This window comes from Notolepis coatsorum, assembly GCF_963971535.1.
Source record: "Notolepis coatsorum genome assembly, chromosome: 19".
In the NCBI taxonomy this organism is placed as follows: Eukaryota; Metazoa; Chordata; class Actinopteri; order Aulopiformes; family Paralepididae; genus Notolepis; species Notolepis coatsorum.
In genome coordinates this window covers 90,861,236-90,880,043 of record NC_140183.1, presented here as the reverse complement: position 1 = coordinate 90,880,043, position 18,808 = coordinate 90,861,236, and the positions used below count along the sequence as shown (strand labels likewise).

General features: G+C 43.6%; 1 protein-coding gene across 2 annotated transcripts in view; it reads left to right on the top strand.

The window, feature by feature from the left end:
• Window positions 1-18,808, top strand: part of LOC311245851 (nectin-2) — a 237,198-nt gene that overhangs the window by 68,508 nt on the left and 149,882 nt on the right. The gene's annotated exons all lie outside the window — the stretch shown is intronic.

Sequence of the window (18,808 nt, the reverse complement as noted above, 5' to 3'; positions counted from 1 at the left end):
TTTAGCATTTTTATATTATATATTAGATTTAGATTATTGGATTATTAGATTATATATTGCATATATTTAGCAATGAGATATTATATGATTTAGATATGAAATATGATGAATTGAAAATGGGGGACCCTGATGTAAACAAGACGAAAGTCTTTCTCTGGTCTGCATCCCCTTAACAATTGTATGTATTGAGCTGTACTGTACCCATTCTGCAATATGTTAATAAAGTTTTAAATCAATCAATCAATCAATCAATAGGATTTTAGCATTTTTATGAAACTACTGTATATTTGTATGTCTCTAAATGTTTTGATGAATTGAAAATGGAGGACCCTTATGTAAAAAAGCCGAAAGTCTTTTTCTGGTCTTCATCCTCCAGTCAGTCCACTGTTGTTGTATTGAGCTGTACTGTATTGTACCCATTCTGCAATCGTTAATAACGTTTTCATTTATTCAATCATTCAGCCGGCAACAGAATAATTTTGATTGACAGTCGAGTCTGCCAATTACGTCACACCGCTTGTACCCGCCCTGCTGTTCTTAGCACCAATCGGCAAGCGCTATTCTTTTTTTACATTCCTGAATGCCCTCCATTGATTTTAACGAGAGCTCAGCTCAACGACAACAACAGCTCACCGCAGCCGACGAGTGATTACCAGCGCACCGCAGCATGACAACGAGGCATAATGATTTTACTGCAACAAATGTTATAATAAAAGCCTACACCTAATAAAAGTTATACATCTGTCTGATTGAAAACTTTATTAACAGACCGCAGAATGGGCCCGCACAACTCGGCACGGACTGAGATATGAACAGTAACGCTTGCTATCTATGTCGTCATCGGACGTTGCTATGTTTGGGTAAATACGCTGATGTGTAACTATATAACGTGTAACTATATAACGTTAATGCCACAAAACGAATGCCTTTGTTAATAAGTACTAACTTTGATGCAGTAGTGTGTGTGTGGGAGCGGCGTTGTTCAAAAGTTTGAACGGGGTGGACGAGATTGACGCGACACAATCCTCTTGGGCAAAACATCACGATATCCACGATACGTTAAAAAAGTGTATCGTTAATGAACTGTACCCGATATTTATATAATATCGTCATATCGCCCAGCCCTAATTTCAGCCTCCATCTCTTTTTATTCACCCCACTGTATCTGACCCCACTCTCTCTCTCTCTCTCTCTCTCTCTCTCTCTCTCTCTCTCTCTCTCTCTCTCTCTCTCTCTCTCTCTCTCTCTCTCTCTCTCTCTCTCTTTCTCTTTCTCTCTCTCTACCACTCTCTCTACCACTCTCTCCATCTCTACCACTCTCTCCCTACCACTCTCTCCATCTCTACCACTCTCTCCATCTCTACCACTCTCTCTAGCTCTACCACTCTCTCCATCTCTACCACTCTCTCCATCTCTACCACTCTCTCCATCTCTACCACTCTCTCCATCTCTACCACTCTCTCCATCTCTACCACTCTCTACATCTCTACCACTCTCTCCATCTCTACCACTCTCTCCGTCTATACCACTCTCTCCATCTCTACCACTCTCTCCATCTCTACCACTCTCTCCATCTCTACCACTCTCTCCATCTCTACCACTCTCTCCATCTCTACCACTCTCTCCATCTCTACCACTCTCTCCGTCTATACCACTCTCTCCATCTATACCACTCTCTCCATCTCTACCACTCTCTCCATCTCTATAAATGTAAATAAGGAAGTACATCAGAGGATCACTTACACGGCCCAGCGGCCAATCACAGCTCTGGCGCGTCACGGTTACATTTTTGGTCAGCTGCTGTAGGTTTGCGTAAACTCCCCCAGGCTGTGAGCTCCCCCAGGCTGTGAGCTCCCCCAGGCTGTGAGCTCCCCCAGGCTGTAAGCTCCCCCAGGCTGTGAGCTCCCCCAGGCTGTGAGCTCCCCCAGGCTGTGAGCTCCCCCAGGCTGTGAGCTCCCCCAGGCTGTAAGCTCCCCCAGGCTGTGAGCTCCCCCAGGCTGTGAGCTCCCCCAGGCTGTGAGCTCCCCCAGGCTGTGAGCTCCCCCAGGCTGTGAGCTCCCCCAGGCTGTGAGCTCCCCCAGGCTGTGAGCTCCCCCAGGCTGTGAGCTCCCCCAGGCTGTGAGCTCCCCCAGGCTGTGAGCTCCCCCAGGCTGTGAGCTCCCCCAGGCTGTGAGCTCCCCCAGGCTGTGAGCTCCCCCAGGCTGTGAGCTCCCCCAGGCTGTGAGCTCCCCCAGGCTGTGAGCTCCCCCAGGCTGTGAGCTCCCCCAGGCTGTAAGCTCCCCCAGGCTGTGAGCTCTGCATTAGAGTTGCCTTTTTTTCAGTTCCGAGGTCACAGTTCTCTGGCCTCCATTGGGCCTAACAAAAATAATAGTTGGTTTCAGGTTGGTTGTCAGTTTGGCCATGGGTAGGTAGGGATATTTTTTTATTTTTTTTTTTATTCTTTCCCACGGCGACTATGGATAGGGAATTTCTTTATTTAATTAACCCTTTCACTGCCACACGACAGAAGGTTAACCCTTTCACTGCCACACGACAGAAGGTTAGCCCTTTACTATCACACAACCGACGGCGATGCTCCATCATTAGCATCATTAGCTCCGCGGATGCGGAGCTAATGATGCTAATGATGGAGCATCGCCGTCGGTTGTGTGATAGTAAAGGGCTAACCTTCTGTATTGTCACAGTGAAAGGGTTAACCGGCTGTCGTGTGGCAGTGAAAGGGTTAAAATGTTCACAACAACATGGATGCATGTACTCTGCCAGCATGTTTAATATCCATAATACTAAATGTTTGACTAAGATTTCTATGAAACTTTATTCTAAAAAAAAAAAAAAAACGATTTTTTTTTTTTTTTATATATAATTTTTTTTTTAAACTCATAAAATATATTGGGTCGCACCTAAATCGGCAGGGTCGGTCGGCAACCTGAAACCAACCATTATTTTTGTTAGGCCTTGTTTCCTCTTTCCAGGCGGGGTTCATCTCGGGGCTACTTTAGGAACACGGTCCTGGTCAAGTCAAGAGTTTTATTTGTCACGGCATACAGGGCATACAGTGAAATGCGGGTGGTCATGCCCGCAGCGATTGTGTAATAATACAAGTAATAAGAATAAGACATTATAACAGGTATAATGTACATACAGTTTAAAATGCATGGTAAAAGACATGCTAAGGTTCTGCGATAGTGCAATACAATGTTAAGCTACAGATGAGGCACTGGTTCTTATGTACACTACTATACAATATTATACTATACAATATACAGTTATACTATATATCCTTATCTTGCTATATCGATCTATTGCTATACAAGAACCACTCCCGTTATTTTTTTTTTATTTTTTAATAAAAAATTATAAAGTAAAGTGACCTGTTAATTTTGTAAAGTGACCATTTAGTGTGAGCGTGTGCAGGTTTAGTGTGAGCGTGTGCAGGTTTAGTGTGAGCGTGTGCAGGTTTAGTGTGAGCGTGTGCAGGTTTAGTGTGAGCGTGTGCAGGTTTAGTGTGAGCGTGTGCAGGTCCGTTTAGTGTGAGCGTGTGCAGGTTTAGTGTGAGCGTGTGCAGGTCCGTTTAGTGTGAGCGTGTGCAGGTTTAGTGTGAGCGTGTGCAGGTCCGTTTAGTGTGAGCGTGTGCAGGTCCGTTTAGTGTGAGCGTGTGCAGGTTTAGTGTGAGCGTGTGCAGGTCCGTTTAGTGTGAGCGTGTGCAGGTCCGTTTAGTGTGAGCGTGTGCAGGTCCGTTTAGTGTGAGCGTGTGCAGGTTTAGTGTGAGCGTGTGCAGGTTTAGTGTGAGCGTGTGCAGGTTTAGTGTGAGCGTGTGCAGGTTTAGTGTGAGCGTGTGCAGGTTTAGTGTGAGCGTGTGCAGGTCCGTTTAGTGTGAGCGTGTGCAGGTTTAGTGTGAGCGTGTGCAGGTCCGTTTAGTGTGAGCGTGTGCAGGTTTAGTGTGAGCGTGTGCAGGTCCGTTTAGTGTGAGCGTGTGCAGGTCCGTTTAGTGTGAGCGTGTGCAGGTCCGTTTAGTGTGAGCGTGTGCAGGTTCGTTTAGTGTGAGCGTGTGCAGGTCCGTTTAGTGTGAGCGTGTGCAGGTCCGTTTAGTGTGAGCGTGTGCAGGTTTAGTGTGAGCGTGTGCAGGTCCGTTTAGTGTGAGCGTGTGCAGGTCCGTTTAGTGTGAGCGTGTGCAGGTTTAGTGTGAGCGTGTGCAGGTCCGTTTAGTGTGAGCGTGTGCAGGTCCGTTTAGTGTGAGCGTGTGCAGGTCCGGTTAGTGTGAGCGTGTGCAGGTCCGTTTAGTGTGAGCGTGTGCAGGTTTAGTGTGAGCGTGTGCAGGTCCGTTTAGTGTGAGCGTGTGCAGGTTTAGTGTGAGCGTGTGCAGGTCCGTTTAGTGTGAGCGTGTGCAGGTCCGTTTAGTGTGAGCGTGTGCAGGTCCGTTTAGTGTGAGCGTGTGCAGGTCCGTTTAGTGTGAGCGTGTGCAGGTCCGTTTAGTGTGAGCGTGTGCAGGTCCGTTTAGTGTGAGCGTGTGCAGGTCCGTTTAGTGTGAGCGTGTGCAGGTCCGTTTAGTGTGAGCGTGTGCAGGTCCGTTTAGTGTGAGCGTGTGCAGGTCCGGTTAGTGTGAGCGTGTGCAGGTCAGTTTAGTGTGAGCGTGTGCAGGTCCGTTTAGTGTGAGCGTGTGCAGGTCCGGTTAGTGCGAGCGTGTGCAGGACTGCAGGTCCATTCTGAGGACATGACTGAGCTACTGGAGTCATTAAAAACCACATTGCCAGTCTGTAGGTCCTTTTGGAGGTCTTTCTGGTTAACCGTCTGTAGTGTGGTAGTAAAAGGTTAATCTTCTGTAGTGTGGTAGTGAAAGGGTTAACAATAATTAATAATTAATTAGTTATACAGTCAGATCTTGGTTTTTAGGCTGTACTGATAGTTTGAAGGCTTGTTGTACTACGAGCTCATATACCGATGTCCTTGCCGCATGCGTTGACCTTACAGAGGAGACTTACAAGTTTTGAAATTAATTATGTCTCAAGCTGATTCCACTTCCTCCGGTATAGACAACTTAGACAGCAAAATACTTAAACTTGTGGTTAACTCTGTAGCTACTCCTATATGTCATATATTCAACCAGTGCTTAATCAGTGGGGTTCATCCTACAGCATGGAAGGAAGCTAAGATCATCCCACTTCCGAAAGACAAAAATAAAACATTTAATGGTCTAAATAGCCGTCCGATCAGTATTTTACCGTTGCTAAGCAAAATAATAGAAACAATTGTATTCAAACAGGTCATGGATTACTTTTTCAATAACAATCTGCTCTCAGCCTTTCAGCATGCATACAGGGAAGGTCATTCTATGAGCACTGCACTCTTGCAAATGAGTGATGACTGGTTATCAAGTATGGATGACAAGAAATTAGTAGGTGCCGTTATGTTGGATTTCAGTGCAGCATTTGATGTAATTGATTGTTTATTGTTGTTTATTGTTTAAAAGGATCCCCATTAGCTGTCACCTAAGTGGCGAGCTAGTCTTCCTGGGGTCCACATAGAAAGACAACAGAAAACACAAAACATAACATGAGATACATATGATAATCACAATTAACAATGATAATCTAAAAACAGTAAAACATTGTAGACATCATTATCTAAAAACATTGTAACATTGTCTAAAAACAGTAAAACATTGTAGACATCATTATCAACATCAGAATATTTTGCTCACATATTTAAGTAGTGCATTCTCAGGTGGTATTTGAAAGACACTTTACTATTCAATTTATGTATGTTCAGTGGGTTATTCCAATGATTGATGGCACGATAAACAACAGTCCTCTTTAAAGCATTTGATTTTGGACGTGGTAACATAATCTGTCCATCAGCTGACCTAGTAAAATAAGAATGAACCTGACTGCATCTGACAATTTGTTTGTATAAGAAAACAGGTTGAGACGAAAAGACAGTGTTCCTGAAAAATTTAACTGTGTTGAAAACCAGCCTATTCTCTACCGTTAACCATGAGAGTTGCCGGTGCATAGTGATGGTGTTTGTTCTCAATGGAACAATGTAAAACTAACCTTGCAGCTCTGTTCTGGGCAGTTTGCAATTTCTTTAGTTGACCTTTGGATGCAGAGGACCATACTGGTGCACAATAATCTAGGTGACATAAAATTAAAGATTTCGCCACCTGTCCCACAATATATGTAGGGACATAAGAAAGACATTTCCTCACCATGGAGATACCACTCCCCATCTTTTTCACTATGGTATCAATGTGTTCTGCCCATGACAGCTGGCTATCAATTATTATGCCCAGTAATTTTACTTTATTTACCTGTTCTATGGGTTCGTCAGACACGTTCAAACTAATTTTTGGTATTGATGACAATTTATGACTCGAACCCAAGATAATTGATTTGGTTTTTGAGATGTTTAGTACCAACTTATTCCGTTTTATCCAATCAAACACCATATTTAACTCGGCTGATAAAACATTGTCCAGTTCACTGACAGTTTTTGCAGCATAGTACAATGTGGAATCATCAGCATACATTTGTACAGTTGCTTTACACAGAACTGGTGGTAAGTCGTTTGTGAAGATGGCGTATAGGAGTGGTCCAAGGCAGCTCCCTTGCGGGACCCCGCAGTCTTAAGACCTTAGAGTGAGACCAGCTGCCAGTGTAATAAACCCTTTGTGTCCTACTTGTGAGATAACTCTTCATAAATATGATGGCTGTTGGACAAAACCCATAGCATTCTAGTTTACCGATGAGCAGATCATGGTCTATGACATCGAATGCAGCACTAAAATCAAGTAATACTGCACCAGTCATCTTTGAGTTATCAATTTCCTTGAGCCAGTCATCTGTCATTACTGTAAGGGCAGAACAAGTGGAATGATTAGGTTTGTAAGCATGTTGAAAACTTGTGTTCAAGCCATTACAGTCAAAGTAATCCTGTATTTGTGAGTGTACTATTCTCTCCATCAGTTTACTGAGAACTGGGAGAATAGCGATAGGTCTACTGTTCTTCCCAGTGAGTGCTAGTCTGCCATCTTTAGGTAAGGGAATAATTTTACCATCTTTCCAGAATTGATCATACCTTGCTTGTAGATAAGCTACAGTGTTACGGTTTCACCTCCAATGCACTATCATGGTTTATTAATTATCTCTCAGAGAGACAACAGAGAGTCTTCTTTAATGGCAGCTTTTAAAAAATGGAATCCCATTAACTGTGGGGTTCCACAAGGAAGCTGCCTAGGGCCTTTGTTATACTCCATCTTTACCAATGATTTACCGTTGGCTGTAAAAAATGTTAAAACAATTATGTATGCTGATGACACAACATTATACAGTGCAGCTATATCTGAGCAAGATGTAACTGACACCTTAAACAGGGCCTTAACAGACATTTATGAATGGATTGAGTGCAACAAGTTGGTGTTAAATATCTCTAAGACAAAGGCCATTGTGCTTGGATCTAGACACATGTTGGGCATGCATCCTCAGTTAAAACTGTCAATTGGCACCACACAAATTTAACAAGTGAACACAATAAAACTTCTCTGAGTTACTATTGATAGCTCCTTATCTTGGTCTAAACCAGGGGAGGAAATTAGGCCACTTTACTCGCCAAATGCGAGTATTTTTTACGTTTGGCGAGTGATTCATGAAGAGCACTCGCCAGTCTGGCGAGTACTAGTAATTACAAAACAAAACAAAAAAATCATTCTGCAATCTTCTGATTCGCTCACTGGCACAAGCCGAAATCTGACTCCCCCTTGATTCTTCCCATTTGTGCCTCATAATAATCCGACCATAACCAATGAACATCATCGTTGTACAGATGCGCTCTAAGCTCCTCCAATGAACACTCGTTTTCTAGAAGATGTCGCGCATCTAGGGGAAGTGGACAGACCACTGCGCGCAGACCTACAAACTCCTGTCACCGGCTTGACAACGTAGACACACTTAGACAAAAACACATTGTGGATGAAAATAATTGCATGTAGAGTCGTCGCTTTCGGATATCAGTGCGGTCTGACATGGGGACGAACAACAGCACACGACGTTCTCCTTCGAGTCGGATGAGAATGACAAGTGGACGTGAGGCTAACCAGCATTAGCCGGCTAGCTACCTAGTAGGCTTGGGCGGTATGACGGTATTAAGGTATACCAGGGTATTTAGAAATACCTACGGTATTGATTTTCAATACCGTCCGTCACCGTCAAAATCACAGATGCGCTTCAGTTTCTATAACAGTGAAACGGAGTTTTGAGTGTAGTGCACACACTGAGTGTAGTGCACACACTCGCCAGCAGAGGGCGAGACCGCTCTAGTGGAGCGAGTGGGTCACAACGGTGTAATGTTGCGACAGTGCTGTGAATATACCGTAAAGCGTTGTGACGAGAGCAGTGTTGTTGTGGTCCTTGTGGAGCAATCAGTCTCTTATTATATGTGAACTAAAGAGTACAAGGTTTACACAACAGCCCCCACCCGCCTTTTTATTGTATTTGTACCGTCCTGTACTATCCGCTGTCAGCTGTTTATCTCTCTCTGTGAGCTACTGAGCTTGAATAAATAGCGTTAGCTCACGTTAGTAGCGTTAGCTCTGCGGCTAATCTTGGATTACCCTGAACTAAATCAATGGCTAGGTTATAAAGCATTCGAGTAGTTTTTACTGCACATAGAAGTAGCCAAACAACGGGAGCATTTCGGGAGCATATGACCAAAACCCAGGCAATTTCTAGCCCTTAAGGAATCAAATAGTCTGCCATGGCTATAGGCTAGATGCTAACGCTAAAACGGTGCGGGCTTCTACCGGTGCGGGACGGGACTATCATTCTGAGAGCTGACGATGATTTGTTTACTTGGTAACACGTAACACCCCCCCCCCCCCCCCCCCCCCCCCCGCTGATGAAAATGAAAGTCATACCGTCAAATACCGTGCACCGGGGTATTATAACATAAAGGTTTGCCGGTTTGAAAATAATGATACCGCCCAAGCCTACTACCTAGCATCAAGCTACCATAACGCGCATTCAACATAGTGGACTATACTGAGCGGCTTTGCTTAAATGCAGCCGAGTGACATTTTATTATTACCGGGTTTCACCCCATATCACCACTCGCCCATATGCCCTTCACAACGGTGATGTTGTCATACTTGGCATTCAGAATACACCTGCTGAACCCCTAGCGTTGTCAACTTGTCATGAGATTCGGTTCCAATGTATTGTCATCATACAGCACAAGTACAGTACAACCAGAATACGTTTGGTATCCAACCAGAGTGCAAATGTAACAAGTCAAGTTGTTTTATTTAGCTATTACATTACAGTGAAATGCTTGGTTCTTTCACTGCCCAACTCAGTCCAACCTAGACCAGCCCAACCCAGCATCTTTCACTGCCTAGTTCAGCCCAACCCAGTCCAGAATAGTTCCCTCTTTCATGTTAATATGTGATATCCTAATATTTTGAAGAGTAGAGACAGTGTGATTAATACATGTTGTATGCTAATATTGTGAAGAGTAGAGACTGTTATTAATGTTTTATGCTAATAAATATTTTAAAGAGTAGAGACACGGTGTGATTTTTACTATGATTGAAAATCAATTTAGACGAAGACATACAAAGAAGTAATTATCACAATTAGCGATTTTTTTTGGCTGGTAAAAAATCAGTTTGTCTGGTAAAAAAAATCAGATACTCGCCAGTTGGCTGGTAAGCCAAAAAGTTAGTTTCCTCCCCTGGTCTAAACATATAAATAATATTGTCATTAAAATGGGTAGAGGAATTTTTATGACTAGGACATTTTCTGCTTTTATTCATTCTTTGGTTTTGTCTCATTTAGAATACTGCCCTGTTATCTGGTCGTCAGCTACAAAATCGAATTTCAAAAAGTTGCAGGTTGCTCAGAATAAAGCGGCTCGCCTGGCACTAGGCTGTTCATACAGGACAAGTATTGGTTTTATGCAGGAACATCTGGCATGGCTGATGGTTGAAGATAAAGTATCGATGAGTAATCGATAATAGCGTTGTTTACAAACTGAAGACAGGGCTGCCTGCCCGGCTGTGAGGGGGAGGAGGAAGAGAGAGAGAGAGAGATTTCTTCTGAGCTATGCTCGGAGCATTTATTAACGTTACATAGCATAGCATAGCTCCGGAGAAATATATCTCTCTCTCTCTCTCTCTCTCTCTCTTCCTCCTCCCCCTCACAGCCGGGCAGGCAGCCCTGTCTTCAGTTTGTAAACAACGCTATTATTAGCTAACGTTAGCTGTCGTTCCTCCGTTAGCTTAATGCTAGCTAGCTGGCCACCTATCACTTCATGGAAACGGAGTAACGTCAAGCCGAGCCCACTACACCAGTACACGCATGAACTCGACACAACTACCCCGTTTCCAACGAGGAGGCTGCAGCAGGCAGCAGCTTGTGTCTGTTGCTCTGAGCGAGGAGGCGGAAGGGCAAGGCTCTGGCAGCGCGTCTGTCTGTCAACAACTTGCGGGAGCAGCGAGCTGGTACCGATACTGCAGAAAGTATCGGTACTTCGGGAAATGAGTATTGAAGCCGTTTTAAATATTCAGTATCGATATGTATCGATACTTCGATATTTTTGACAACACTAGTAAGCCATCTAGCTTGGCTCAGCAGTTAGAAATGACTTCTGAACATGGTTACAACTAGAGCCATATGAAATCCGCGTTCACGGAATCGCGGACGGAATCGCGGAATTGACCAATAAAAATGGAATCAACTGCAAAACGTGGAATATTGCAGAATTTGGCCTAATCTGGACTGAAATTCCGTTTTTGGGTGGAACGCTTGGTGCACACGCGACCGGGGAGGCGGACGCTAGAGCGGGTTACACACAACACAGGCAGTCTCCCAAGCGTCTCGCTGCTTCGGTGTTTACATCGTCAAGAAGCGAATAAATTCCCCAATAAGCCCTCAATTCAGAGCAGAGCAGTATCCTAATGACTTTTATGCCTCCGGCGATAAGGTGTTTTGCTAATTCTGTCAACGTTCCGTGGACTGGAGCCACAAAAACACTTGCGACACTATTGTGATTAAATAGCTATAACGTTAGGACATGATCGCTTCTTGCTAAATCTAGTGCACCCAGCCCTTTATAATCGAAATAAACTTAAATAGCTATGAAACGTTTTACAGTACATGGGACTATAGATGGAAATGATAGCTTCTTGCTAAATCTGGTGCAATCCATTTGTTTAATGCAAACGATTGTCATTATACACTGTCCTTTATAAACTAAACTAAAGGTGCCTAAATTATGCATTACTATATTTCATCACAATAAAATAGATATAGCTAGGCTACTGACATTGTGATAATGTCAGTAGTAGCTAGCTGTATCTATTGTTTACACTTGAAATGTGTATTTTTATTTTGTCACAATATTATTTGAAAAGTATTGTGTAAAATGTAACTGTATTTCTGAGTTGCAGCACTTAAAAACATTAAATGGACTGTTATATCATATTCAATTGTAGACATTTATTCATTCCCACTTATTAGACACTATTTCTGATGGTAAAATGAGCATAAAAAGCAAAATACAGAATTCTGAAATATTAAAACGGAAAAAACGGAATTTGGGAAAAAATAAAATGGAATTTGGAAAATAATAAAACGGATTTCATATGGCTCTAGTTACAACACTAGAGGGGCCGCTTCTGGTAACACCAGAACAAAATCAGCACCAAAATCTTGTTAGATTTTATAATGTGAATTTGTATATTTGTATTAATTTTTAATTTGTGTTTTGTCAAGTATGTAACTGTTATCTGTGTATTTAATCTTTTATTTTTTTTGGACTGGAATGTTTTTTATTTTATAATGTGAATTTGTATATTTGTATAAATGTATTTGTTTTGTTTTAATTTTTTATTCGTATATTTCTTGTTGTACATTTGTATTGTATTTGTTTTGTCCAGGACCCCAGGACGACTAGAGGCCCCTTCATGTGTCTCTGATGGGGATCCTTTAATAAACATAAACATAAACTATGTCCTTGCCGCATGTGTTGACCTTACCGAGGAGACTTACACCAATATCTGAACAACTCAATAATAATTCAGGTCTTGCTCGAAAAAGAGATCTTTGATCTCAAGTGACTACCTGGTAAAATAAAAGGTAAAATAATCCAGAGAGTTACCAATGCCATCCACCGTGATTGGTGCATGTGGTGCTGGATTTACGCACATCACTTGGGTTTCCCAGATATCGTTGAACGTATCTGTCCGGCGAATCCGTCTGGTCCGTCTTCTCTCTGCGTCGGGCGAGTATGTTTTGTGGAGAGAGCAGTTCTTCTGAATTCTGAATCGATAGACTGGCCATTGTGATTTAACGCAAAATCCACCCACATGACTCCTTTTTTTATTTTTTTTTTAAGTGCTTTTTCTCATCAGTCCTGAGCGCCTCTCTGCTGGAGGACTCTAGTAAAGTGTTGCTGCATCATCATGGAGTGGCACACACTATAGCAGTGTGGATAATAATAATAATAATAATAATAATAATAATAATAATAATAATAATAATAATAATAATAATAATAATAATAAGATGAGGTGTCACTGGAGCACAGTGGTAACTTCTAAATGGAGCTTTTTTCCTATGTGCTATTGATTGGTCCCTGATGCAGGGGGCTGGTGATTGGTCCCTGATGCAGGGGGCTGGTGATTGGTCCCTGATGCAGGGGGCTGGTGATTGGTCCCTGATGCAGGGGGCTGGAGAAAAGGGCAATGAGAAGATGAGGAGCGCTTCAAGTCTTCATTTCCTACTTTTATTCTCGGTGTGTCGACCTGCCTGGTGAAGCTAAGCTGGGCCACTGTTGTCTGAATACCAAACTACCTTCTAGGTATACGTGTGTAGTTCTGTGTGTAGTTGTCCGGTAGAGTGTGTGTGTGTGTGTGTGCATCTTCAATGCTCTGTGTGTGTACACTGGTTGTGTGAATGTCGGTGGAGTGTGTGTGAGTGAATGTGCATACATTGTGTGTGTGTGTGTGTGTGTGTGTGAGGTCAAAAGAAGCAGTGTTTGCTCCAGCAACAGCTTCAGTTCAGAGCTGCTCCAGATTCCAGCACATAATGGCCATTAGTACAGTCTAGGAGAAGATGACTTGTGACACTGTATCGCATGCATGCACACACACACACACGCACTAGGGCTGTCTTAAATACTTCAAAGCTTCGTTCCATGGTACAAGCTTCAAACATTAAAAAAAAATCGAAGTTTAAAAAATAAAATAAAAATAATTCCTAAAAAAAAAATGCAAGCGTTTTTTTTTTTTTTTTTTTTTTAAATATTTTTTTTTTTACTTCGATGTGTGTGTGTGTGTGCGTGCGTGCGTGCGTGCGTGCGCGCGCATGGGGCCATTGGGTGGGGCTGTGGGACAAATACACTGGAGGAAAGTAACCCAGCTCAGCACTGCCCAAATTATATCATCACTATTGCCTGTTTGAAGGATATCATCCTCAAACACATATACACCTACATGCCTTGTAGAATTCCACACTTAAGAAAGAAAGATATTTGGATGAATAAACAAAATAGGAAATAAAATGTAGAAATGCATGCAATACATAAATAAATATGAATCTCCATATATGAAATAGAACATTTAGATAAAGTGCTACTGAGATGTTTTGGTGAGTTCTTTGTTTTTTTGTGGAAGTAGCCCTTCTTAAAAATGCATGAACATTCACTGATAATTGGTCTGTAGTGGAGTCTACAAGGTCTACATTGCCGGACCATGTAGAATCCGGACCTTGTAGACTGACATAATTCTGTGCATAGTTTAGTCTACACAGGCCATATTTCAAATAATCAAAATCTTACTTCATTCATCTTAAACATTCTTGATTTGGGGGATTGGTAGTTCCCATGAAATCTGAAGTTGTTCAAACGACAGCGATCCACCTTGAATTAAATCACACAGCCGAGTGAAACCTTGTTGGCTGCGTCACAGTCACGAAAGGGGCTACTTAATTCATTAATCCAATCCACTTTATTTATAGAGCACATTTAAAAACAACAAAGTTTACAAAGTGCTGTACAAGTCCCACAACATAAGATAAAAAAAAAATTAAATTAAATTTTTAATTTTTCGAAGCTTCGAATTAAAATCGAAGCTCGGCCCCGAAGCTTCGATTGCCAAAAAAAGCTTCGAAGGTCAGCCCTAACACACACACACACACACAAGCACAGCAAATGCTCATTATGCCAACAATGGCTGGATGGTGTAGGTAGATGGATACTGTGGAAACCGGACACAACAAGAGCTTCTTGGCTTTTGTTTGAGGCTGAAAAGAGTTGACAACAAAAGAAACGTACGTCTCCTATATAAGAGAACTGAATAGTAAAAAAAAAAAAATAATAATAATAATTCCACATTCTAATTCTACTACATATTCCACAAACTTGCAGAGTTGTGAAAGTTTGAAAAGTGGCCTGTGAATCATGCTAATTCTCCTTCAGCAGCAGACGGGACGAGGTTGGGAGGAGAATAGAGAATAGCAGGCATGCAGAGTGACGCTCCACGCTGCACTCCATACTACCTATAATATCAAAGCCATTAGTCTTCTGGAGTGGAGAGGCAGAGAGGGTCGCAACAACAACAAGAGAATAATGGAGAGGGAGACGTTCACACGACACACGCAGACCTCGGAGAATAATGAAGGGGAGAGAGAGGAGGCTTATTATACCTCCTCCCCGCCGAGACAGCGGCTCGAGGAGCCACAGACACACACACTGGATGGCCATGAGGCAATCTGCATAAACGCGTTGGGGGGTGGCGACGCCCGCACTACCCGACAGCCGCACACAGGCAGCCACTAACTTGATGGAGAGGCAAGAGAGTCCATGAGCTCTGAAGGCCATTCGATATTTTAGGTGATGGCCCGCTCTCTCAGTCTCCCTGACGCTGTACTTTCCACAGCTGGGGGATCAGGCAGAGGACATGAATGCCATTAGCTGTGGGACTCGGGCAGTGAAGCAGCAAGGCATGCAGGGGGAGAGGCTGATGAGCCTGCGTTCACTTCATGAGCCTCAAATGGGCCACAGAGAGAATTTTTATTTAGATTTGTATATATATATATTTTTTTTGTTGTTGGGAGGGGGGCTCTCTTACTTGCCTTTTCTTGCTCTTTTTCCCTTTCTCTCTTGCTCCCTCCATTCCCTTTCTCTCTGCTTCTAAGCTCTCTTGATTCGCAGTCGCCCACAGTTCTTTTCTGTCAAGGTCATGCGTGTGGAGTCTACCTTTCCTTTCATCCACTGCTCCTCTCCTCCCCTCCCCTCCCTCCTGTCATTTTGCTCTCTTCGCTCCGTTTCCCTTTACCTCCACTGCTCGCTCTCTCTCTCTCTCTGTTTCCTGCACTCTTTCTTGACTCCCCCTTTCTACTTCCTTCTCTACCTCTGTCCCTCCATCTCCCTCTCACTTCTTCCCTTCCTCCTAAATCTCTCCCTCTCTCCTGTCCCTTAGCTGCCTCCCATTAACCTTGTTTATTGCCTCTCTCTCTCTCTCTCTCTCTCTCTCTCTCTCTCTCTCTCTCTCTCTCTCACACCATCATCTCGCTCTCACACACACCATCGTCTCGCACTCCCTCTTTCATCCCTCTTCTCTATTCCTGGCATCCTTCTCTTTCACACCCTTTAATCCCCTCCCTCCTCTCTCTCCTCCATGATATTTCCTGTGCCTCTACTTCTTCTCTCCCCTCTTCTCCCTCTCCTCTTCTCCCCCCTCCTCTCCTCTCCTTTCATTCCCTCTCACATCTCCTCCTCTCCTCATGTGTTCTTAGTGTTGGGGAAATGGAAATGTCAGTATACCAGGCTGGAGATGAGCGAGGCCTATGTTAATATGGCCAGGCTGTCGCAGTGCCACCGGCATACTCTGTGCCTTGTGTGTGTTTGTGTGTGTGTGTTTGTATGTGTGTGCGTGTGCATGCCAGCGTGTGTGTGTCGTGTGGGAGTTTAAGACATAATGATTGGTGACAGTACTTAAGATGGTGACATCTGACTTACATTGATGTGCTACTTTGGGAGCCGTGTGTGTGTGTGTGTGTGTGTGTGTGTGTGTGTGTGTGGGGGCGTGTGGGCGTGTCTTCTTGTGTGTCACCTGCAGGCAATGAAGCTACTGTAAAGTAGAGCAGCACTGACACAGGGCTTCTGTTTCTCTCTCTACCCCTCTTTCTCTGTCTCTCTCTCTACTCCTCTTTCTTTCTCTTTCTCTCTCTCTAGCCCTCTCTCTCCCCCTCTCTCTTTCTACCCCTCTCGTTCGCTCTTTCTCTCTTTCTTTCTCTTTCTCTCCCCCGTTGCTTGCTCCTACCCTTGAACCACCTTTTTCTCTTTCTCAGTCCCCACCTCCCTCCCCTCTGTGTTTAATATGACCGCTGCTCAGTGTTCTCTAAATATTTATACTGACCATTACTATTTCAAATGCATCCTCACCTCTGCACTGGCACACATATTCATAAAGGAGCACGTAGACACACACACACACACCGTCTTGCAGAATCTGTGCCCGTCATTCTAATAAGTCTTCATGGCTTGGGAATTTCGGGATCTTCGGGGGTAGGGGTGTGTGTGTGTGTGTGATATATTCATTACCCTGGGGGTATGTAGAATCTCATAAGGCCATATTCTCTCTCATCTGGGCTTTGCCAGGAGTTCACCAGAGTTGCCTCTCCTATTATTGCAACTGAGTGACAGACAGCAGGCCAGCCTTTGCTCTGCCCCTGTGTGTGTGTGTGTGTGTGTGTGTGTGATATGAGTACAAGGCAGGGTAGCTGCTAGTAGGGCCTAACAAAATTAATAGTTGGTTTCCGGTTGCCGACCGACCCTGCCGATTTAGGTGCGACCCAATATATTTTATGAGTTTTTAAAAAAAATTATTACATTTTTTATTTTTTTTTTTTTTTTTTTTTAGAATACAGTTTCATAGAAATCTTAGTCAAACATTTAGTATTATGGATATTAAACATGCTGGCAGAGTACATGCATCCATGTTGTTGTGAACATTTTAATTAAATACAGAAATTCCCTATCCATAGTCGCCGTGGGAAAGAATAAAATGAAAGAATAAAATAAAATAAATTCCCTACCTACCCATGGCCAAACTGACAACCAACAGGAAACCAACAATATATTTTACTTTGCCTAGGGTTGTTTTGTAATGACCTGTGGTGTGCAAGGTAAGACTCTACCCATACTCCCCCGTGGAGAAGAGTAATGGAGGGTTCCCCTTCTTCTCCCCCTGACGGTATCTGTGCTTCACCAGAGCCCCGTCCTGCAGGCCCCTAGCCCCCAAGCTAATCTGTAGTTAGCAGAGCCAGCTCAGGTAGATTGAAGAGGGACTGTACTGTCTCTTGATCTTCGGGCAAATGCCCCAGACACTAGAAGGATCACAGGCCATAGGCTGTACAATAAAGCAGGTGTTGGATCCGCCAGAGAGAGAGATGGAGCAGGGGGAGAGGGAGAGAGAGAGAGAGAGAGAGTTACCCCTACTGGAAGGTATACCGTCATGGATCTATGCAATGGAATGGATTTCTACCACAATATATATATATATATATATCAAAAAAGATTCCTTGCAGCAGTGTTAATCTTTCTTTTTAAATTTATCAAATGGGACCATAACAATTGTATTGCAAGATGCAATTATATCACGTTGTAATTTGTACTGGAAAACTACACCGTCGAATACAATAAAAGGTTTTAAATATATTGCACTATAATATTTTGGGTGTATCACCCAGCCCTGAAGTGCACGTACGTCCATGTGCACACGTCCTCTTCAGCCCGGCTGTGCTGCTCCGGCTCCCAGGGGCTGCTTAGTGGTTGACCAGAGGCTTCCTCCGTGGTTCCAAGGAGGTTGTTTGGTGGCTGTAAATTGGGTTGGTCCTGAGAGAGCTGCTGTTATTCTAGGAAAGGCTTGTTTTCTACAATTTCCCATTCCCTCTCTCTCTCTCTTTCTCTCACTCCTCCCATATTCTCTCATCGCTCTCTCTCTACTTCTCTCTCCTCCTTCATCTATCTCTCCCTCACCGGTCTCCTCATCTGTCTCCTCTCTCTCCCTCTCTACTTCTCTCTCTCCTCCTTCATCTCTCTTTATTGATATCTCATATCTCCCCAGAGGAGAGAGAGGTACAGTGTTTATTGCTCGTCAGAAGACCTGGAGAAAGCGTTGCCCTTTCCTCCCATATCAGTCTATGGGGGAGTGTGTTTATGTGTGTGGGTTTTTGTGTGCTGCACTTCGGCCTCCCAGTCTCATTCGTTTCACACAACGGTCTCTGCTGAGCCAACCGGTGAATCTAGTTCCCCAACTAATTGTTTTTCTTCAGGGGGAAGCGGTGCGTCAGTGGCGCTGACGTGTTGTGCGTGTGTTTCTTTATTTGGGTTGTAAACAAACTGTAGCGCACAAATTCATTCTGCAAACATGCACCCTCTGGACACATGTGCGCGCACACACACACCCACCCACCCACCCACCCACCCACAGATGCAACCAGCAGACTTTTTAAAGGTGTGTACCGCGGGATAATCCGCACCTCACTTAAAACAGGTGGCATCTTGCTGACATACTCCGATGCGCACTCACTCATACAAGTAATTACATTTTCTCTCAGACATGCATCACACACACACACACACACGCACACACACACACACACACACTGGAAAAATTCATATTTACCCGCGCTCTTTATCGCTCTGTGCTTTTAAACAGGAATGCTTCGGCAGAGTAAATGGCAGGCAGTAGAAAAGCATAACCCATCCAAATGATTTATGACCTGTGTGCTGGGGATCTGGCTTTCCTCTC